Raw genomic sequence first — 23,823 nt, forward strand, 5'->3', positions numbered from 1 at the left:
ATTTTTAGTAGAGACGGGGTTTCACAGTGTTAGGCAGGATTGTCTCGATCTGCTGACCTCGTGATCCGCCCGGACTCCCAAAGTGCTGGGATTACAGGGTGAGCCACCGTGCCCGGCCACACATGATCTCTTTACTTCCAGTGTCTCAGGAATAATATTATGGTTTCTACTTCTCTCCTACCTTTCAAAAGCTTGTGTGAGTATCTCTCACAGGCAGAACATAATCCAAACGTGTGCTGGCAGGCGTTCTGAGATGTAGATCCTAATCTTGTAGCCATTGCAGTTCAAAGATCTTGGAAAGTAGATAGTGCTGGGTTTCCCACAGATAATTGGTACAACACAAAATACACCAAAGTGCAGATATTTAATTAAAAGTAAATAAAAATATCTATATGTGGTACGTGCTCAAAATGTTTTCATGCTAGTGCAATCTAAACCTCCTTGTATAATACTTATCTAGTGCCTATCAGCTCCGGGGAGTCTTTCACTCTCTTATTTCCCCATTACTGTTTCTAGCTCATAATCCTTCTCCCTGCCCTCTTGCTTTTTGATCACCTCCATCCTCACCATCCAGTAGACTTTTAGGGCATATCAATTTCCTTCTCCTCTATTTTGTGTAGGTCTTATGCTGTGTAGCTGGTCCTCCTGAAAATCAACCTGGGAAATAGAGGTAGTAGAGGATAAAGATGAGTGGGCAATGCTCAAATGCTCTAATATGGGCTAGAGAGAGGGAAAAGTTGCAAACCACTATTCACTAATAAAATTGTCTCCAGCACACACACAGAAATGATTACAGACAGAATAGGTTTCTGTCCCTGAGTAACAATAATGTAGTCCCAAAGACCTAGATATTTTGTAAGACTTCTTTCTCCAGCATCCATCTTGTTTTTCAGCTTGCCTTTTTGGCCTCCAGGAACTGGCCTATTATTTCATCTACCCCAACCCATGGACAAGTCAGAGAGCCTTCCTTGCTAAACAAACAAAATAACAACAACCAAAAAAATTATTCAATGCTCCGCCTACTCAACTCTGGCATCCATGAGGGTCATGTGTAGTTCACAGATGATTCACGGGACCATGTCAATGGACTCCCATTTGGAATCAAGAAAGACTCAGCCCTTACCCCAGGGTGACAGGCAGCTCACCTCTGCACTCTTACATGATTCACTCAGGGCAATAGCACCTTCATCACTCAATGGCACAGCCTGCCCAAAGTAAGCAGACCACACATCAAAACAGAAAGCTAGTGCCCTCAGCTTGGGTCTACTAGGATCCTGGTGATAAAAAGATAGAGGCTGGAACCAAATACCTCTTACGCCTTTGACTTGTCTATGACTAATATCGCCTGTGGAAACACGGTTAGAGTGAAAAGGACATTATTATCTCTCTGCTCACAGTGACTTGTAGGATTGAAAAAGAACCCTATTGGAAGCTCTGTTCTGGGCTGAAGCCTATCATCCCTCCTAGCATGAAGGAGATACTTGAGTCATTCTTACTGGGTTCCTGGGCTGCACTGTGAATGCCAGCGTCTGCTTCATGGGAGAGGAAGGAAGAAAAGAGAGAAGCAGAAAAGATATTTATGCAAAGTATCCTGTATTAGTTCCATACTTTACTTGGTTCAGCATTAAGTAACTTCTTTTTTAATATCGTAAAGTAGCAGAGGAATGCTACAGGCATTTTAATGTAAATGTGGATTTCTGGGTAAATACAATTTAATAGTAGTTTCTTCTTTGTGGATGATCCTATGCCCCTACCTGAGGAACTTGTTCTTCATGCCACACCTCATGGGGAAGACACAGCTGCCAAATTCCTTTGCACAATCCCTAAAGAATGTCGTTGCCTTGAGAGCGTGTTTGCTCAGCCTTGTCAGGTTTGGCTGTGAAGGGTGGGTCAGCCCACTGGGCGTGCTGCATACCTTCCTGGAGAGACCCAGGAAGCTGCCCAGCTACGCAAAGGGCAGTCGAATCTCTAGGTGGAACATTAGAATTTGTTTACTATGGTTAGGAATTTGCCCAGAGGTATCTGAAGTGCTTTGCTGAGGCTTTCTGGATGATAATTTTTTGTTGCAGTTTTTAAATGTTTGTTTGTTTACAGAAAATGACTTCACCAAGATAATTTTTAACCTTTCTTGATTTGCCTCTGTGAAATCAGTGAAATATATTGGTGCTGTTTCTAGAAATTTCTGCAGTCAACTCAAGTAGCACCTGAAAAAATCCCACAGCCTGTTGGCTAGTACATGTGAAGGATGTGCAGGTTTGTTACCTAGGTAAATGTGCCATGGTGGTTTACTGCACATATCATCCTGTCACCCAGGTATTAAGCCCGGCATGCACTAGCTATTCTTCCTGATCCTCTCCTTCCTCCCACCCCCAACCCTCTGACAGGCACCAATGTGTGTTGTTCCCTCACATGTGTCCATGTGTTCTCATTGTTCAGCTCCCGCTTGCAAGTGAGAACATGCATTATTTGGTTTTCTGTTCCTGTGTTACTTTACTAAGGATAATAGCCTCCAGCTCCATCCATGTGCCTGCAAAGGACATGATCTCCTTCCTTTTTATGGCTGCATAGTATTCCGTGGTGTATATATACCACATTATCTTTATCCAGTCTATCATTGATGGGCATTTAGGTTGATTCCGTGTCTTTGATATTGTGCATAGTAGAGCTGCTGATTTGACTGTATAACCCATTGCTTCACTAATTGAGCCTTGTCTTACTTCAGTGGAGACTCCTGTGGGTTTTTTTTACCCAACTTGACTCCAGATTTTTCATTTCATTTTCATTCCATTACTGTTGGGAGAAATAAAGACTTGGAAGAAAGAGTCAAGGACAATAGATCTTAAAAAGTTGCTTCATCAGAAACCTGCTGGGGATTACTTTTGCTGTAAGACAGAAATTTTCTCTTACTTAATTTTTTTTTTCATTTGGAACCCATCTATTTCAACAGATGTAAAATAGAGCTTGGTTGGAAAAGGAAAGGCAGAGAGGGAATATCTGCTTATGGATATTAGTGATCTGAGGGTAATGCACTTTATGTATGCCCTTTTCTATAGTTGAAGATAAATATAATAGTGTGTAGACAACACAACCTTTCCTTAAGTAAATGCGCATATAAAAGTGGCTTATGGCAAAGGGCTAATATCCAGAATCTACAATGAACTCCAACAAATTTACAAGAAAAAAACAAACAACCCCATCAAAAAGTGGGCAAAGGACATGAACAGACACTTCTCAAAAGAAGACATTTATGCAGCCAAAAGACACATGAAAAAATGCTCACCATCACTGGCCATCAGAGAAATGCAAATCAAAACCACAATGAGATACCATCTCACACCAGTTAGAATGGCGATCATTAAAAAGTCAGGAAACAACAGGTGCTGGAGAGGATGTGGAGAAATAGGAACACTTTTACACTGTTGGTGGGACTGTAAACTAGTTCAACCCTTGTGGAAGTCAGTGTGGCGATTCCCCAGGGATCTAGAACTAGAAATTCCATTCGACCCAGCCATCCCATTACTGGGTATATACCCAAAGGACTATAAATCATGCTGCTATAAAGACACATGCACACGTATGTTTATTGCCGCATTATTCACAATAGCAAAGACTTGGAACCAACCCAAATGTCCAACAATGATAGACTGGATTAAGAAAATGTGGCACATCTACACCATGGAATACTATGCAGCCATAAGAAATGATGAGTTCATGTCCTTTGTAGGGACATGGATGAAATTGGAAATCATCATTCTCAGTAAACTATCGCAAGAACAAAAAACCAAACACCGCATATTCTCACTCATAGGTGGGAATTGAACAATGAGAACAAATGGACACAGGAAGGGGAACATCACACTTCAGGGACTGTTGTGGGTTGGGGGGAGGGGGGAGGGATAACATTGGGAGATATACCTAATGCTAGATGACGAGTTGGTGGGTGCAGTGCACCAGCATGGCACATGTATACATATGTAACTTACCTGCACATTGGGCACATGTACCATAAAACCTAAAGTATAATAATAATAATAATAATAATAATTACAATAAAAGAAAAAAAAAAAGTGGCTTATGTTCCCATGTAGGATACAGGAAGAATAATATTTGATTCTGTGACATGAGCGCATCAACCTAAAGTATAATAATAATAATAAAATAATTAAAAAATTTAAAAAAAAACAATTTAGAAAAATTTGTTTCAGCTCACAATTTGCCATTTCGCCTGTGATGGCTTTTTCTTTTAATGGTGAGATTTTAGTTGTGACACTTGACAAGCCTTCATAAGGAAATACATCAATTTAGAAAAGTAGCGTGTACTGCATCTGTCTGTATTGCTTTCTACATTTCTACAGCTACTCATTTGACAGGGTTTATGGGAAAACAAGGTGGGTGAAGTGTGTGGGGAGGTTCATGTAGTGCAATGTTGGGGGTGCCAGGAAGGCACAGTTTTCTAAGATAATCACACATTTTGGCTGTGAACAAAATGAAATTTCAGTCTTTTATTCTGAATACCTGCATTGGAATGAATCACAGAGCTTCTCCAGGAGTCTGACAGTGTAGGAGGGGGCATCAAGTCAACCAGCTTTCCTTATGCCCTGTGGTTGTGGGTCTTTTCAGGCTAGTGTAGTTGCATAAGTAAAGATCAAACAATTCAATTTCCCAGCCTTTCTAAATGGGGTTGGCCATGGGTGTGTAAGTTAAGGACTACTCCCTGTTTCTGTATTGCAGAATTATGGTTAGACTGGCTAAACAAGTCAGGTTTTGTGAGTGTTTCTGAGAGGAAAAATTCTACCCATGACACTGTAGGGCAGATGAAATGGTGAGAACTCCAGTATTAACTTCTAAACACAGAAAAAAAAACACATGCTACCATGACAAGGCTTCTCAAGAGGACCATGGAATAGCATCCATTGGAAAGTAGGCTGGTAAGAGTGTTGCAACAGAAGCACCAGCAGCAGTGGAGGCAGCAAGAAGCAGAGGGTTCAAAGCCCTGGGCTCTTACTGTACCATTTGCCTGCTGTGAAATTGACATGTTGCTTAACCTTTCTGAATCTCAGTTTCTTCATGGGTGAAACAAAGATTATAACAGTACTTTAGAAAGTTGTTATGAGAATGAAATCAGATAAGGTATACGTGCTTAGATGCTCATCAGAGTATGTGGTCGAGAAATGTTCCATAATTTTGAATGAACTCTGACCTTACTTCCATGCTAATTAATTTATTGGATCTTTGCCAAGTCACCCAAAGGAGTCAGAATCTCAGTATTCTTCTCTGGAAAATGAGGTTTCAATTACAGGTTTATGACTCTTTTCTCATTGAGCATTCCCTCCTCCACAGAGAGAGGGTGAAAAGGGAGAGGGATGTTCTAACAGGGTTGGTTAGCACAGACCAGTGGTTGGCCAAGTATCGCCTGCTCCGGCCACTGTAGACCATTCTGCTCACACCCATTCCTTTCCCATGGTGGCTATGGCTGCTTTCTGCTCTGACAGGGCAGAGTGGAGTTTTTGCATATGGCCTAGAAATCCCAAAATACAGTATTGACTTTCAGGCCCTTTAAGAAAACACTGCTGATGTCTAGCCATAGACAAAAAACAAAAAGGATTGATTCTGAGTTGCGTCAGTCATGTTAATAGTAAGAGCTTTCATAACATTTTTATTCTGTTTGATGCTTTCATATCAACTTTTGTCTCAATTTTTCCTTAAAGCCAAATATTTTGTTTGCAAAGATTGGATTTGTATGCAAGAATCTTGATGGGTTCTTGGAAATTTGTTGTGATTGGGAGGCAGTGCACAAGACACACCTTGTTTGGTAACTGTCGTATTTTAAACAGACAATGACCTTTGAATGATAGTATTGTGCCTCTTGTGTATAAAAACAAATTTAATCAGGCCTTTATGTTTCTTTTTAGCCAATCTTGGGAATGTGGTTGGTTTGTTAGTTTAAATTTTCCTCATTTTCTTTATATCAGGCACTTAGTAGTAGAACTGGTAAAAGTCAAGATTTGTTTTTATAGAAGACATCTGAATGTATAAGAATATGCCATTTTATTCTTCCTGAAAGAACTGAATATCAAGTAAATAAGTGGAAAATAAAATACAAATCAACAGTAAAAAGTTAAAAACATCAAAAAATTTAAAAAGAGCAAATTACCTCATAGTATTTTCAATGACCTCAAAGCTTCTCTCTCTCTTTCTCTCTTTCTCTCTCTCTCTCTCTCTCTCACACACACACTCCCAAATTATTGAGGCCAACTATTTTTTAATAACTTTTAGTTGGGAGAGGAATGAGGTATTGGCGGGGGATATTGTAAAATTAAAGAAATAATAAAGTATACCAATTCCAAAGTATTTAAAAATCCCTGTTTTCTAGGGATACCATTAAAATTATCACAAATTTTGTTCCAATAGACGGTAGTCCACTAATTTACAATAAAGCTTGAGAATTAAAAATTTCTAGAATTCTCCTCTTTTCTCTGGAGGGTTTATTGTTTGATTATATAAAGTAAAGGAACTGGAGACAATTTGGAGATGAGAGGAGGTGGAAGGGGGTGGATGGAATAAGTGAACTGGAGGAGGAAGTGAGTGGGGGTGGTGAGGGCTTTTCAGATATTGCAGATAATGTGAGTGGGGAGGGAACAAGGACACACTTTTGGGACACCCCAGTGGTTTGAGAGATTCAGTCCATCAGAATGTGCAAGAAGTAAAGGAAAATACCAACAGAAACATTAGCATAAACGAGGGAGACTATGTGAGCCACATTTTCCTAGCCTAGTCTATTGAATGTTGAGATGCTGAGAAGGAGAAGCGGGCAAAGAAAGAGCCTGGTGATTTCATTTTCTTGTCAGGTGGCTTCTGTCCCATTTCCTCATGTGTCACATGGTAATGCAGGTATATTCATCCTAGAAACAATCCCTGAGAACTGGCTAAGTCAGGACTACCGAAGACTCAAGGATAAATAAGCTCAGGGCTCAGCCTTCAAGGTGTTTACATTATGATAGGGGAGACACACACAGGTAGAGCTGTCAGCGTGTGTGTGTGTGTGTGTGTGTGTGTGTGTGTGTAGATCTGCTATATATGTATTATATATGTATGAATCTCTTATATGTATTACAGATCCATAAGTATAAATATATTGTGTACATATATGTGGAGGTATATACATATAAGTACGTAGGTAGTACATACAGCTTAGGTAGTATGCTTTCCCCAGAAGGTCTCACAATCATTGCAACCAATACTCAAGCATCCTGTGATCATTTGAAAACATGCCTGTTAAATGAATATTGTTCATATCACTCATGAATGGAAGGTAGAAAATGACTATAAAAATTCATGTGTTTCTAGCATTTGTTTACATGGCTTTTAAATACAAAATTTTAGAAGCAATCTAAATATGTCGCCTACTTTAACTTAATAAAGGTCATAATAGTATAGAATTCTCTTGTATCTATCTACTAAATCAAATTATTGCATGCATTTTGAACTTCATTTACTTAATGAAATATTTAGGTTTTTTTTTAATTATAAAAATAGATGCAGTTATAGGAAACTGGGGAACATTGTAAAAATATGGTAGGTGTGGTAGATTGGATTATGGTCCCCCAAAGATGTTCATATCCTAATGTCCGGGCTCTGTGAATATGTTCTCTTACATGGTAAAAGGGACTTTGCAGATGTGATTAAATTAATACATTGACATGAGAGAATTATCCTGGGCTATTCAGGTGGGCCCAATATAATCACAAGTGTCCATATAAGAGGGAGATGAGAGGATCAGAGTCGTTGACAGGAGATGTGGTGGCAGAGCAAGAGGTTGAAATGACACCACGAAGAGATCATGGACCAGGGATGCAGCTGACCTCTAGAAGCTGGGAAAGTCAAGGAAACAGATTCTCTCCTTAGAGCCTCCAGAAGGAAATAACCCTGCCGACATTTTGACTTCAGCCCAGTGACACTAGTTTTAGACTTTTGACCTCCAGGACTATAAGATAATAAATTTTGTTGCTATAAACCACTAAATTTGTGGCAATTTGTTACATGAGCAATAGAAAACTAATACAACCATGGGTTATTAGGGGAGAGATAAAATAGATTTCAAGAAAGAAAACTCTGCTGTGATGGATATGGGAACACTGAGGAAAGAGAAGAAAGACTGGGTCTAAGAAGAGAAAAATGTCATGCCAATCAAACAGAAGAGAATGTGAGAAGCAACAAGTTATCATCTAAGAGAAATGAATTATGCAGTACTACAGTAAACACTGCACTCCACAGGGACATCTCTCATTCTGTTCCTTTACATACTTTTTTTCTTGGAAGTTCCTGCATGATGAACCTTTTAGAAAACCATCAATAAGTCCCAGGGACTGACTCTTGAGAAGATCTTCATATACCTTCTAAAACCTGCATTTAGTCATAGAAAACTAATGATGTTCATGAACAACATTGTGTGTTAAAGAGCTTGACCACTGGGCACAGTAAGTGTACCTGAGAAGAGGAGAACTATTAATTGTGCTTATGGGCTTGTTCTTAGATATACTTCATGTATGAATAAATAAAATGTATTAACAGTTTACTAAGAGTTAACTTTTAGGTAGCACCTTAGCAAAATTGCAGGCCCTGTTCTAAGTGCTTTTTCTGTGTTAACACAGTTGATCCTCGCAATGACCCTATGGGAAAGGTACTGTTTTATTATTCTCATTTTACAGGTGAGGAAACTGAGACAAGAGGAGTTAAATGACTTACCAAAAGGTTACTCAAGTAGTCATTGGCAGAGACCATCTGACACCTGAATTTGTACTCTTAAGCAATAGTTAAACTGCCTTTGCTAATTAAGTTCTTTTAGAATGGCATATGGTACGCTGGGTACAACTAGATTATCATATAATGCAGTTGGGTATTATAATAAAATAATATACAGAGTTCCCTTAGAGCAGAGAGAAAGGGGGAAGCTAGCTGTGTTTGGGGTCTGAAATAGTAGGAAAAGCTCCATAGATCAGGTTATGTGTTTGCAGGGACTGAGAAAATGAGTAAGAGATCACTAACGTGCACAAGAAATGGACATTTCAAGTCACAGGAATGGCATTAATACAAATATTAAGAGCCTAAAATATTGTAATATGTTCGGGCAACAGCAAGGATTTTGATGTGGTTAAAGCTTAGGGCACATAGTGGGAAGTGGTGGGAGATAAGCCTGGAATAGTTGAAAGTGACTTAACAAGACATCTTAGACCAGCTTTCTGCATTTCCTATCTTCTCCATCCAATACGGTATTTGAAATGTGGCCAGTGTAACTGTAGAGCTGAATTGTAAATTTATTTAATTTTAATTGGTATAAAAATTTTAAATAGCCACATGTAGAACAGTAGCTGCTACATTAGACAGCAGAGTTGTGTATGAATCTAAAATGTTTGAATTTCATGCAACACGGGGAACTTATGATGGGTTGGAAGATAGGGAGTGACATGATTATATCTGTCTTTTGGAAAAATAGCATTAGGGAATGGACTGTCTTTACTGGAGAGAAATTTACAACTGTATGCAAGGCCATGCTTGTAGTCCACTTTTAGCAGTTCCGAGGCTCAGGGGAACCATGCATTAAACCATCAGTGCTGTTGCTTTAGTCATAGCTAACTGAGATGGTGTAGGTGTCTGTCCTTTTATAGCTAGCCAGAGACCCAGAGACCCCGTGCAAGACCTCTTTCCACAGAAACTCGGTATGGGATGGTGGCTAACTGACTCAAGCAGATCTTTCTCAGGGGATTTAAACTGAAACATATAGAGACTATGATAAACTGGTAGCATGGCAGGAAGAAGCAGGTAGAGAATCAAGGTTAGAGAGCTGAGTCATGAGCATGCGAGACTCAGAGCTGTCCTTGGGTCCCCAGATTTGTGCCAACTAGTGTTGGTTTTGCAAAGTAACAAGCAGCTTGTATATTTAAGATCTAAGAAAGGCTGCTGAGACAATATTCTGTCTTCCTAACCACCCCTAAGTCTTTATACTAAACCCTCTGGGCTGTGAAGGTTAATTCTAGCAGGCCTGAAGCTAGCCTGAGTTGTTCTGCTGAAATGTGAAATGAGCCTGCACAGCCCTGATCTGAAACATACTGGTTGGTCGCATGGCTTTGTAACCAAGCACCCCAAGAGTTTCAGGGTGATTTTTACCAGCTAGTAATTATTTTTTATTGATAACAGTGAGACTGATGATTTGTGTCTGCTGAAACCCCAGGAGGCATGGTCACGTAGCAGGATATGTCTATAGGATCAGCAGGGAATAAGATACTGCAGCTGAAACTCCATTTGGGTGTTCCATTCACAAGTCAGTTGTTCTCCGCCTGAAGGAGAAAGTGGATCCTGAGAAGAACCTTGTGGAGAAAGGATAGTTGGAACTTGCCCTTGGCTCCTTTGACTTTTTGCTATGAGACAGCCCCTAGCTGTGATGCTTATCTCTACTTTAATGCAGTTGTTACATTTCATCTTTTTCTTGTGATAAACTGTAGACTTCGAAGTATCATCATTTTGGATTCTTTGGGTCTGCTCTGCTTAACTGTGCTGCCATTAGCTGAGGTTTCCAGACCTTATCGCTGATCTGTACAACCTGAAAGAGCCTAACTGACTGAGCAGGGGTTAGAGTTGAACTGGAAAGAGACCAGTTAACAGGTGATGAAAACAGTGTTTTCTCAGGATGATGAGGGCCTGAATTAGGCAGTGGTGGGAATCAAGTGGAAGGGAGACTGAATTAGGAGGTAGAATTGATAGTAATGTTTGAGTGATGAACTAAATTGGATGTAGTTTAAAGCAGTGGGGAGAGGGTGAGGCAGGAGGCAATGATGATGGGGGTTCCAACCTTGGGCAATAAGTTTAGCTATGATAATTATTATTTGAGCAATCTCTGTAAAATGCAGAGAAATCTTCCCTTGTTTTAAGAAAGCAGTGAGAGGGCCGGGCACAGTGGCTCATGTCTGTAATCCCAGCACTTTGGGAGGCCAAGGCAGGTGGATCACCTGAGGTCAGGAGTTCAAGACAAGCCTGTCCAACATGGTGAAACCCCGTCTACTAAAAATACAAAAACATTAGCTGGGTGTGGTGGCAGATGCCTGTAATCCTAGCTACTCAGGAGGCTGAAGCAGGAGAATCACTTGAACCCGGAGGCGGAGGTTGCAGTGAGCCCAGATTGTGCCACAGCACTCCAGCCTGGGCAACAAGAGCAAGACTCTGTCTCAAAGAAAAAAAAAAAATCAGTGAGTGTTCTGGGTGAATTGATGAGAATACTGTAGTCTTTCAAGAAAATCAGATTTATAAACCAGATAAACCAGACTTAGGTAAGCAATAAATACCCCTTATGCATGCACACTTGTTGTTTATGATTATTATTCCTTCATTTAATCAACAAACATTAAATGTTACTATATGGATCATATATGTAGATGTCTGAGTAAATATACGAGTCAAGAATTGTGCTATGTGTTAGTATAAAAAAAAATGTGAAGGCCTGGTCTCTGATCTCAAGGGGCTTATGATGTGATACCATTAAGTATTTGGTGATGAAGAGACATGAATAAAGTGAGAGAATTAACTAAATTGAGGAAAATTATGAAATAATCTGAGTTTAAAAGTAAGATTTTAATTATAAAAATTGGCCATTCTTAGTTTTTCAATGGGAGAAAAAAAAATTCTTGCTTCTAATCCCCATGGAATGGTTTATTTCAGACTGCAGCCAGGAGAATTACACTATATTTGCAGTGTGGCTCATGATTGTCTCCAGAAAATGTGGACCCATAACACCCTGAGGAGCTGGGGTTGCTGGGGCTGCCAAGTTGCTATTTTGGCAGAGGAAATGAGGCAGGAAAGTTGCAAAATGGTTCACTATTAAGGGGAAATGTGGAAGACATTAAGAAGATGACAGAGTGGATGAATGGTTCTTCTTCTTCTTGACCATCTAATCATTGTCCACTCAGACTTTAAAACTCTGCATCAAAATCACCTCCCAGATTCTTCCTTCTCTCCAGTATGTGATGCCTGGCATTGAAAATTTCTGTGTATGACTTTATCATGGTGTGTTATAGCTATTTAATTCAATGTCTGTCCCTCCAAACAAATTGTAAATTCTTGGTGAGCAAGACTGGGTCTCATTAATTTTCCTTTCCCTTGGGATAGAAACAATACTAGGAGCATTATGGGTACTTAATGCTTGTTAAATGAAGAAATGATTGAAAGAAGACAAATGAGAATAAGAAGGATAAGTTGGTAAATCCATTACCGAGGGCAATTTGGCAAGATTTGCTCTACCAAAGTTAAAATGTGCAAACACATGGGCCCAGCAATTACATTTTTAAGAATTTATCTTACAGATTCACACATGTGCCAGTTGATTTATGTACAATGTTATTGATGGCAGCATTGTTAGCAGAAGTTTGGAAATAATGGAAATGCCCATCAACAGTGGATTGATGACATAGATTATGGACTATCCATATCATGGAATACCAAGCAGCTGTCAAGAATCAATATAGAAAGATCTTCAGAATATAATCTTAAAGGAAATAAGTAAGATTCAGAACAGTATAATATATCCATATCTTACATTTGCTTGTATATGCATAAATGTCTCTGGAAAGACCCAGAAGAAACTAATAACTGCTTTTTTGTTGGAGAGAAACGTTTGGAGGAAAAGGAAGACTTTTCATTTATTCCATTTTGTACTTTTTAGTTTCCAAACAATGTTATATATTACTGGGTTCAAAATATAGCATAAATATACAAAAAAGAAAACTGCACACACATGTTTATACCAGCTTTATTTATAATTGCCGAAACTTGGAATCAACGAAGATGTCCTTCAGTAGGTGAAGTGAATAAATAAATAAACTGTGATACATCCAGACAATGGGATATTATTATTATTGTTATTTTATTTTATTTTTTTAAGTCAGGGTCTTAGTGTGTTGCCCAGGCTGGTCTTGAACTTCTGGCCTCAAGCAATCCTACCACCTCAGCTTCCCAATGTGCTGGGATTATGGGTGTGACCTACCATGCCTGGCCTTGGAATATTATTTAACACTAAAAATAAATGAACTATTAAGCCATGGAGAAAACTTAAATGGAAAGACATGATGAAAACTTCAATGCATATTACTATGTAAAAGAAGCCAGTTTGGAAAATGCTACATACTACATGATTCCAACAATATGACATTCTGCGAAAGGCAAAACTATGGAGACAGTAAAAAGATCAGCGGTTAACAGGGGTTGTGGGGAGGGAGGTGTGAATAGGCAGCACACAAAGGATTTTTTGGGGCAGCAAAACTACTCTGTGTGGTACTATAATGGTGGATACATGTCATTATGCATTTCTCCAAACTCAAAGAATATACAAAACCAAGAATGAACCCTGATGTAAACTATGGACTTTGAGTGTTAGTGATGCACCCATGCAGCTTCATTAATTGTAACAAATGTCCCACTGTGATGTGGGATGTTGATAATGGGGACACTGAGGGTATACATGAACTCTTTGTTGTTTATTCTGAATTTTGCTGTGAACCTAAACTCAAAAAAAAACGGTGCTCATTTTGGCTGGTTGTTTCTTTGGATATAACACATAGACAAAGCAATGTGATGTTGCAACATCTAATTTTATGAGACAGGGTCAGCAAACATTCCCCCATCCAAGACCTGTGGTTATTGCCAATTAACCATGACATTCCCTTGTTGAGTCCCTACTTGCTTACAAACCTCAAAATATTCCTCCAGGAAGCCATCACCAATCAATTGGCGTTTGTACCTGAGATAAAACCCATTTGGCATTTCAGCTTTTGAGCTTACGGTTCTAGAGAGATCTCAAGAACTCCGACGCTGAAAGGGAATAGGTGTGGTGAAGCCAAGTTATTCCAAGCATGCCCAAGGCTTCCCAGTTAAACACCTGAGTGAAACTAATGCTTAGGCTATTTGGCTACCTCCACACCCGAAAACATTCTTGATTCAACCTTTTCACATTTGAGATTTTAAATTTTAGGCAGTCATGTCTGATCAGCATGAAGAGGTCTGAATTTTGCTCAATGGTTTAGAATTAGTCCCTTTTTATACTAGAGATTTGATTCTAAATGAAAAACCATTGGTTTGGCTAAGCAGTGTGGATGGTCTGGTGTATAAAGTAAGAGAAACCTTTAATTGCATGCAGAAATAATTGCTTGGAAGCTCAAAATCCATAATTTGGGCAGCTGCACTTTACTTCATTATAAGATAAAAACTTATCTTTCTGGTTCTGTGTTTCATGAAGTAATACAGTTCAACATTCTGTAATGTAAATTACAACTTATCCCTACAAGGGAGCTCTTAAACTGTATTTGCTTTCTTTTTGGCTAAGTTCTAAGGCTGAAGATCACTTCTAGTTTATCTTTTGAGTTAAGTCACATCTTTGTTTTTCAACTTTATCATTTGTAATATTAATATTCAAACCAAGATTTGTGGGCATCACAGAAACTTAAAGCATATTTTAAAAATATTTTGCAGGTATAAAATTCCATAAAAAGGCTGAGTAGACATGTATATATGTTTTACTTTGAAAGAACATTTTCCACTTTAGATTTTCAAATTCCTCAGCCCAGAATAAGGGAGCATCAGGGAACATAAAGGAAATGGTCTCCCAGTCACAATGACCACATACTGCAATTGCCTTGCTCTTCAGTCTGGGTTTCTGCTTCTTGTTACAGTCATTTCAGCGGGCATCACTCAGCTGCACTGTAGTTTTCAGGAGCAGTTGTTCAGGGGGGATTTGGTTCATTGCTGGTGTGACATATGAATGACGATGACCCAGGAAGTTCTGATGATGTGGCTTCTCTCAGCAATGTTTGCTAAGCTTCTTTAAAGCCTCTTTGGCTCTTAGGGAAGGTGCATTTCAAAACCTGTAACAGGAGTCCCCGCCTAGAATGGCTCTTCCATGTTACTCCTTCCTCCCAGCAGAAGCAGCCTTTGTTTTGTTTGTTTGTTTGTCTGTTTGTTTTGTTTTTTGAGATAGGGTCTCACTCTGTCACCCAGACTGGAATGCGCTGGTGTGATCACAGCTCACTGTGGCTTGGTCCTCCCATGCTCAAGAGACTCTTCTGCCTCAGCCTCCTAAGTAACTGGGACCAAAGACATGCACTACCACACCCAGCTGATTTTTTAATTTTTAGTAGAGATGAGATCTTCTCTTACTGTGTTGCCCAGTTTGTCTCGAACTTCTTGGCTCAAGTGATCCTCCCACCTTGGCCTCTCAAAGTGCAAGTGAAAACCACTGCAACTGGCCAGAAACAGCCTTTGACGTTGGGTCTACTGCTGCCCTCAGCATTGAAAGAAGTTTCAACCATCTTTTCACATTTTTTTTTTTTTTTCCTGAGACAGTCTCACTCTGTTGCCTAGGCTAGAGTGCAGTGGTGTGATCTTGGCTCACTGTAACCTCCACTTCCCTGGTTCAAGTGATTCTCCTGCCTCCTCCTGCCAGAGTGGATGAATGGTTCTTCTTCTTCTTGACCATCTAATCATTGTCCACTCAGACTTTAAAACTCTGCATCAACATCACCTTCCAGGTTCTTCCTTCTCTCCACTATGCAATGCCTGGCATTGAAAATTTCTGTATATGACTTTATCATGGTGTGTTATAGTTATTTAATATAGCTGGGGTTACAGGTGTGTGCCATCATGCCCAGCTAATTTTTGTATTTTTAGTAGAGATCAGGTTTTACCATATTGGCCAGGCTGATCTTGAACTGCTGACCTCAGGTGATCTGCCTGCTTCCGCCTCCCAAAGTCCTGGGGTTACAGATGTGAGCCACCATGCCTGGCCCCTTTTCACATCTTTTTATACATGGATAAATAAGATAGAGATTAGAATTCTTACGTGCTAGGTGTATTTTCCCTCTGATAATTTTACAAAATATTCTAGGTGTAGAATGTGTGGAACAGACTTCTTTTGTGTTTTCTAATCCTAGGGTTCCTGGGTTTCTGAGAATTTGTTTGTCTTGAAGCTTCCTTTAAGCCATGTACTCCTTGCATGCTTGTCTGTGCCCCTGCCTTCTAGGTACTATGGGTGTATGGGGGTTCCTTCTATCTTGAGTTTTCAATTTTATTTTTTGAAAGAGAATACAAAATAGGTTGGGTCCTATGCCACCTTGTCAGTGATATGGTTGTGCATATTGTTGATATCAGTTAAAAGGGTGATCACAGGAGCCTATATATACATATATATAGATTTTTTTTTTGCATAAGGCCATAAATTAAACAAAGAATTCAAACAAGACAGTAGGTTCATGAGTGAGAATGCTTTAATTGAACTGGTATTTGTACAAGGTGACATCCTGTTGCATACCACACACCTCCTCCCTGAGTGACTCAGCCGCTGAGCAAGAAACCTCTGAACTGTTCATTAATACAGTCACGTAGAGGTTGAGACTCCACTGAATAAACTCTAGGTTCCTATTTCTTTCAGCCAGATCCTCCCAGGGAATCACTACAGGCTGGTTAGCCAAAAAGTCCTGGTTTTCTGCTCAATAGAGGTAAGTTGAATTATACTTGCAAACAGAAATACATCTGCTGTATGTGCACAGCTTTCTCTGTGTTCCTTACAAATGATTAAAATTAGAACTTACTGTATTATCTTTGTCTTTTCTTCCTGTAAATTTTGACAGCCTCCAGCTGGCTGTTAGCTCTGCTCTTCCTTGCTGTACTTTTAGGTCACATTGCATTGAACTTCTTGGCAATTTTACACATTATGGGCATCACAGAAATGAGCACCTATTTGATTTTTTGGGTGGGAGCTGTCAGCTGGTGAATCCTGCCACACAAAGGATAATAAATTCTTTAAGTGAAGGGACCAGCACCTGCTGGTTTATTTTCTCAAGCGACTGTACAAACATTTTTTAAAGGATCTTTCTGTTTTCATAAATGATGCTTTTAGTGAAATAGTGAACTCAAATATTGCTTTATAGTTAATAAGTCATATTTATTTTTTTCTCTGCTGCTAAAAATATTGCAAGTTGCTGAGCTATGAGAGAGAGAGAGGTTTATATTTATGAGGTTTTTGTCTCCACTGTATCTTCCCCAAATAAGAAAATCACCATTTCTTACTTGAAAGTACCAAGGAGTAAAGGCAGGATGTGGGGGCAGAATAAGGGTACATGGTTCCTCACAGGGATCTGTGGGCATCTGGCCAACTTCTCTATGGTATATTCTGCATTCTAACCTAAGGAGTGATTAATGTATATGGGGGCAATTTTCAAACTTTATTCATAGCCTAGTCCTGAAAAACCAGTTTTGGGAGACTTTTGATAAGGATAGAAGAGTTCTTTTAACAGAGCTTTCTTTTATAATTAATAGCTAAGCTGACTTGTCTGACTTGTGTTTTTTCTCATCATTTCTATTTATGATACAGAGCTGTGGGATTCAAATGCAGGGGCCTCTCACAGCTTGCAAATTGCAGCTCTGTGTCCTCCAGAGAGGTGCCCCCACAGCATACCTGGCTCTATCTTTAGTACTTGAGTTCTCATGGCTTCCTATTGCTGACCAGGTCACCTGCAGTCTGAGAGGAGGTTAGACACACCAGTGCTCATTTCCCAAAGGTTTACCGAAGAATTTTACAACTTGGCTTTCAAGTGTTTATAGTAACCAGAAAACGAAAGTATAGCAAGTGTGGATAATTTTATTTTTCATAAAATGTGATTACATTTAAAACTGTCGTTCATTTCCACAGTTTATAACGTAGATAAAGCCTTCCTAATATTTGTGGTGCTCCAGTGTTTAAAGTATTGGAAACATCAATTTGAGAAAACTGAGAAATGACAACAGTAAAAATTTTAGTAAAACATTCAGATGATCCTAAATGTCGGGATATGCAGAGAATGCCAAAAACAGGCCAGAATTTTTATTGGAATGTTAGCGTCATATAAATCTTAGATCTAATTGACAGAATATTTCAACCGAAACGGAGCATAGGCCCAACTAGTCTAATGCCTGAATTTTCTAGATGAGAAAAACAAAGCACAAATGTTAAGCAACTTGTGTTAAGATCAGAGTAGCAGAACCAGAATACAAAGCCAGATTGCTTGTCTTTTGTCTTACTGAATTTTCTCAATATTTTTTCAAATGCTTTTTATTATAAAATATATAGTAGCAATAAATGAGCCACACTCCATCATGGACTGTGGTTACCCAGCAATCTGTGGAAATATTATAGTGTGTATGGTATGACTAAGACATAATGGAATACGTTTCCAGCTTGTGGCTTGTGGAATCAGTGTTGCTGTTTATTATATTTATGAGATTTTCATCTCAAGAGCCAGTAGCCCCTCAGCAGGGAGGGGATCTGATGTATGTGTGTTAGCTGTGGTCTGTACAATCAGAGCACCCTCGCCTCGAATGCCATTCTGTAGGTGATGCTTACCTGACTGCCTTCTCAGACTACCAGAATTATAATGAAATACCTGACAGGTTCATATTCTTGGGGACTATGTAAACAAAACAAAGAATATATTTTGAATGACTGAGCTCATACTGTGGAATGAACTGAGCACAATTCATGAAGCAGTCAAATTAAGCAAACATTGTTTAACTGAGAGCATCTTATATGGTTCAGGCATCAACTCCCAGCATTTCTTAAGAGTGAGGGGATAAAATCTTTGGCCTTGCAATACAAGGGAAATCTTTATTGGTTCCACATGGCTTCGCTTTCTGTCATTGTCCTGCTTCTAGACCATTTGTTGATCATTTTCCATTTTCTTTGGCTGGGTACTTTGAAATAAAGATTTTATGTATTAATTGCTGCATACGTAGCTGGAGTTGTTCAAAGTTCACTTCTGAATCCAAAGTCTTTTTTTTTTTTTTTTTTTGAGATGGAGTCTCGCTCTTTTCCCCAGTCTGGAGTGCAATGGCACAATCTCGGGTTACTGCAGCCTCCGCCTCCCATGTTCAAGTGATTCTCCTGTCTCAGCTTCCTGAGTAGCTGGGACTACACGTGTGCACCACCACACCCGACTAATTTTTGTATTTTTACTATAGATGGGGTTTCACCATGTTGGCCAGGCTGGTCTTGAACTCCTGACCTCGAGTGATGTACCTGCCTCAGTCTCCCAAAGTGCTGGGATTACAGGCATAGCCAATGTGCCCGGCCTTAATCAAAAGTCTTTATCATTTATATTCCTTAAGCGTTTCCAGCTTACTATTGTACAAATGGTAAACTGTGATTTTTTTCCATGAACTTGTGATTTTGGGGCTCGGGAGAAGCTCTTCCTCACATGGATGCTTTGCCAAATGACAGCTACATGTACTAGACTTTCATTTCATGTTGATGACTAAATTTTTTAAGGACATGAGTCATCCTTTTATTGTGATACTTAATTGGAACAGTGAATTTTACAGCTATCTATTCAATGACAACAGTTTACTTCTAGATACAAAAACTGATCATCCTGAATCCTCCTTGTAATAGTATACTTGATAGCTCTAAAAATCTAAATAATTTATTCTTTGTCTGTAGACCCAAGTTTCCCTGACTCTAAAATGTGATTACGTATCCTTCATATGAAACCTCCTGGGGAAAGACAGTGAACTATAAGCTATATTTTTCAAACTGAGATATGTACATCCCAGGAGACTGTGTCAATGTTCTAGAAAATGCAATAAAATTATGGAATAAGCATGGCACATGTCTGTATGGAGAGCTAATTTTAGTTAAAAAGCTTTGGAGAAAACTATCCCTATTGCCCTGCCCTCTCCCCAGTTCTCCCCAGGGTTCCCTCTTTTGTCATTAGAGATGCTGTGTGTAAAAGTTTAAAAGAAATTTGTATGCAAATGCATGCAGGGAGCTGAAATCTAGATAGACTTGAATTTGAACCATGATTCCATGTGGACAAATGGTGACATGTATGAGTATGCCTAACTCACAGCACCAGCAGATAAAAAGAAAAATTAGGATTCTTGATGAATAATTAATAGATATATAAAATTATATAATTATATATTATATACATATTTTATAATATACAAAGCAGATTACATAATGAGACATATGTGTATAAAATATGACTCACAATAGCACAAAAATATAAAAATCTAGAAAAAATCTCTACAAGAAAAATTTAAAATCCACATTTAAAAAATAACAACATTTTATAGTAAGACATAAAGGTGAAAGCTGACCTTAAATGTCAGTTCTTCCCAAACTCTTTTTATAGAATCTATGCAATTTTAGTCAAAAGTTCCAATAGAATATTTATCTTGGAAACTTAGACAATAATTTTATTTATTTATTTTTTCTTTTGAGACAGTGTCTCGCTCTTTCGCCCAGGCTGGACTGCAGTGGCGCTATCTCGGCTCACTGCAAGCTCCGCCTCCCTGGTTCACATCATTCTCCTGCCTCAGCCTGCCGAGTAGCTGGGACTACAGGTGCCCGCCACCACGCCCGGCTAATTTTTTGTATTTTTGGTACAGATGGGGTTTCACCGTGTTAGCCAGGATGGTCTTGATCTCCTGACCATGTGGTCTGCCCGACTCGGCCTCCCAAAGTGCTGGGATTACAGGCGTGAACCACTGCGCCCAGCTGAAACTTAGACAATAATTTTAAAGTTATCTGAAAGAAATGAGTAAATGAGAATAGCTGATAGAATTTCTAAAAAGGAAGTTAATGAAGGGTGCTGTGCTACTAGATATTAAAAATGTATGTATCAGAAAAACACAATAATAAAAGTAGCTTGTTTTTATTGTAAGAAACTAAAGACAGATTTCTTGACAAAAACGGATAGCCACAAAGCACATTTAAGAATATGTAAGAATTTAAAGTGTGACAAAGGACGAATCGTATATCAACAAGAAAGAGATTTATTCTCCCATTACCAAAGTAAATCCACATGGATTAGAGAGATTACATAAAACAACAAAATATATTGTAAAAATTAAAAGAAAAATAAATATTTAGTTAACCTCATGTTTGTTCAACAAATATTCCTCTACAACTGATTATGTACCAGGTACTGTGATAAGTTTTGAAAATCAGCTGTGGGGAAGATGGGCTTGGCCACTGCTCTTAAGATGTACAATGTGTGAATGTGTGCGGGTGTGAGTGTGTGTGTATATGTGCATGTTGGGGGTGGGGGAAGATTATTCAGCCACACACACAGACAGTCTTAGGTGATGTTATGGAAACTCTTTGCTATTTGAACACATAGTAGGGCTTATAACTCAGCCTGGGGAGTAAGGAGTGGGGCAAGTGGCGATGGTATCACAGAATGATTCCTGGAGGATATAGAATGAGTGATCTGGAAGGTGAATGGAAGTCTTTCCTGAAGGAAAATGAGGGGTTGAGGGAAGTTCAGGAAGAAGAGTGTTTCAGGCATAGATAGAATAAGCAATAGCTCACAGGTGATGAAAAGGATGGAGCCCCAGGCACCGGAAGGAGTTGCTGTGGCTGAAGCCAGAGTGTGAGTGGGGAGCGGGGAGTTGGGGGAAATGAGGCTGGAGGGTATGGCCTTGTCAGCCTTGTTAACAATTCGATTTTATCCTGACAGAAATGGAACACCCTTGAACAGCTTTAAGCTGGTGATGACTACTTTGGTACCAGTGAGGAGAATGGATTAAGTGAGGAAGTCTGGAGATTGAGAATGTAGCTGGGAAGCCGTTGGAATAATCAGGAGATTATGGTAGTTTGAATTGGTGTCTTGGAAATAGAAAGATACACAAGATATGTTGAGTTATAGGACTTGACGATTGCTTGGATTTCGAGGTCAGAAAGAAGATTGATGGATGGTCTACAAAGATGGCTTTTAAAGAGTGAAAGTGGAAGAAATTATAAAGGGAAAAATAGGGAATGCAAAATCAAAAGCTTCTGATACAAAATTTATAATTAGAAGCTAAATGAAAATCTAGGAAAGTAAAGATGAATGTTCCTGACATATAACGAAAATGAGAAATCAGTAAGAAATATATAATAATTGTCAATGGATAATTTATAAAATAAGAAAGAAAATGCCCTGTAAAGTGAAGAAAAACATGCAAATAAAACAAAATGATTCTACTTTCACCCATTATATTATTAAAAAGATTAATGAATGGTAATTCTAAATGCTGGCAAATGTATGGACACTCATATGTTGCTGGTGGATGATAAACTACTATAAGGTTTATGGAAAGAAACTCAACAATAGGGATCAAGAATATTTTAGAAATTATACATCTTGGGAAGTAATTTCACTTCTAGGATTCATTCAAAGAAAATAATCAGATACTTGGTGAAAGACTTTTGTATGGTTTTTTAGAAACAACAGAGGAATGATGTTATTTTGTATAAAATGAGATATTTTGTAGCTGCAAAATAAATATTTAAATATTCGTAAATGGCATTGGAAAATGCATATCAGTAGGCTCTAAATAGGCAAAGAAAAACCCTGGAAGAAAATTACAGTGATTGATTAAAGGTGTATGATTTTTTTTTCTTTCTTTATGCTTTCTTGTATTTTCCACATTTTATATATGCTTTCTTGCATTTCCACATATGTTCTAAATATAGTGAGAAAGATTTATGTTGTGTAAAATTGGGATACAGAATAGCTACATGACAGAGCTTTTGTGAATATGAAATACAGTAAAGTATTTAAAATAACTAACAGGGTTTTGGCTCATAGTCTGTGGTCAAAATTTGAGTTTTTACTCATTTAACTTGTATTTTCAGCTAGAACTGAAAATAGCCCCTGAGGGGGCTCAGGTGATAGATAACTTTTATTGGATAGCTTTTTTATTAATGAATATTAGACCAGTGTTTTTTGTAAAATGAAATAATTATAGGCCACTATTCACATTAAAGCTTGCTGTTATCATTCTGCAGAAAAGATGGGCTGTAAGAAAAAGAGCTGGTGAGGGTTGTGTATTAAAAACCAGAATCAGGCTGAGGCAGGCGGATCATGAGGTCAGGAGTTCGAGACCAGCCTGACCAACGTGGTAAAACCCCGTCTCTACTAAAAATACAAAAATTAGCAAGGCATGGTGGTGCGTGCCTGTAATCCCAGCTACTCAGGAGTTTGAGGCAGGAGAATAGCTTGAACTGGGGAGGTAGAGGTTGAAGTGAGCCGAGATCACGCCATTGCACTCCAGCCTGGGCTACAGAGCAAGATTCCGTCTCAACAAACAAACCAACCCCAGAATCAACAGTGAGAAAATTGTATGGTAGGGGCTTTCATTTGTGCTACATTCTGTACTCTGTTTCACCAGCAGTAAACAAGTTTCCCAGTGCTAAGCTTAGATTGTGAGGTTGTGTGACTGAAGAAATAGCTGCTTTCTAACCATCACAGAAGGCTAAATGAATCTTTCCCAGCCTGATGATTTTTGGATTTCCTTTTAGGCTGTGTATTCAGGCTAAACACAGTTTTTTGTTTCTGAGAGACTACTTAAAAATGGATTTAAATAGACTTGTTAATATTTACACTTCATGAAGCACTGTTTGTTTTCCCCTTACATATATTTCTTGTACTTTTAGGTGGTAATTAGTTGTTTGATGGTTCGTTTTATTTATCTTCCAAAAGATAATGCTTCTGTTTATTGGTCTGTAATGATAGAGCCCCTCTTATTCTTCTACTGAAAATGGTTTTATGGCATTTGTCCTTTTCCAGTTCCTAGGTATTTTCCCTGTTTTCATTGATTTCCGGGAAACAAGTAGTGGTGGGTTTGGCACTGTTACCGCACACTGAAACCCTCAGGACTTTTTCAGAAGCAAAAGTGAATACCACCAGGGCGATTTGCCACCCTGTGTCATTTTCTAGACCCCTTTTCTGTATTTGTTTACTTATTCTACTTTAGCTTTTTTAT

At 38.8% G+C, this 23,823-nt stretch overlaps 1 protein-coding gene across 11 annotated transcripts in view; it reads left to right on the forward strand.

The window, feature by feature from the left end:
• Window positions 1–16,390: 16,390 nt before the first annotated feature.
• Window positions 16,391–23,823, forward strand: part of SCEL (sciellin) — a 110,282-nt gene continuing 102,849 nt past the window's right edge. For 10 of the 11 annotated variants that reach the window (XM_063650990.1, XM_054446863.2, XM_063650994.1 and 7 more), the window contains exon 1: window positions 16,391–16,532. The gene's annotated coding sequence lies outside the window, so the exon portion shown is untranslated. The remainder of the gene's footprint in view (window positions 16,533–23,823) is intronic. The other variant, XM_063650991.1, reaches the window with a different exon arrangement.

This window comes from Pongo pygmaeus, chromosome 14 (assembly GCF_028885625.2).
Source record: "Pongo pygmaeus isolate AG05252 chromosome 14, NHGRI_mPonPyg2-v2.0_pri, whole genome shotgun sequence".
In the NCBI taxonomy this organism is placed as follows: domain Eukaryota; kingdom Metazoa; phylum Chordata; class Mammalia; order Primates; family Hominidae; genus Pongo; species Pongo pygmaeus.